The sequence below is a fragment of the Rutidosis leptorrhynchoides genome, chromosome 5 (genome assembly GCF_046630445.1).
Source record: "Rutidosis leptorrhynchoides isolate AG116_Rl617_1_P2 chromosome 5, CSIRO_AGI_Rlap_v1, whole genome shotgun sequence".
NCBI lineage: Eukaryota > Viridiplantae > Streptophyta > Magnoliopsida > Asterales > Asteraceae > Rutidosis > Rutidosis leptorrhynchoides.
Window position 1 is genome coordinate 136,021,470 of NC_092337.1, and position 1,053 is coordinate 136,022,522.

Sequence of the window (1,053 nt, forward strand, 5' to 3'; positions counted from 1 at the left end):
GTATGGTCGCGGGTTCGAGTCCCGTATCTGCCATTTTTTTTGGAAAGGGCTTCATGAGGTAGTATTCATCTTATTTATTATTATTATTATTATTATCTTTATTATTAATTATTGTTATCATTATGTTATTTATTGTTATCTTAATTATCATTAAAAGTTAGGCTATTATCATTACTAGTATTATGATTATTTATGATAAAAATGAATGTAAGGATTATAATTATATATATATATATATATATATATATATATATATATATATATATATATATATATATATATATATATATATATATATATATATATTGATCATAAGTACAAATATGAAAATTATTGTTATTACTAAACATTTAGAAGTATTACTATCATTAATTAAAATTAAGAGTAATAACATTATCATAAGTGTTAGTATTAGCATCACAATTATTATGATTAAGATGATTAGCATTATCAATATGGTTTTTATTATTATTATGAAAACAATACAAATTATTATTATTTTTCATTAATATTAATATAATTTTTGTAATTATAAGTTTTACTATTATTATTTTTAACAAAAGTATCAATTTTAACAATATCGTTATTATTATTAGTATTATCGATATTAAGAAAGTTATTATTATTAGTAAATCATTATTGTCGAAACTATTTTTTTTAACAGATAAATATTCTATATTTATTACATATACAAATATTTCACATAACAATATAAATAAAACTTACTAATATTATCTACTTAAAAACGTACATATAACAAACTATTGATTCTAATTATAACACTAAATAATTATGTATATAAATAAATATGGATATATTAATATAACTATATAGATATAACTCATTTTGAATATATACACAAACTAAATAAGTATAATATATAATTTAAGTTATAATATATAAATGTGCTCGAATACGATTATGTGTATTAATATATATACACAAATGATATAGGTTCGTGAATCAGAGGCCAACCCTGCATTGTTCAGTTATTTAACGTCGTCATATGTATTTTTACTACAAAATACATTAGGTGAGTTTCATTTGATCCCC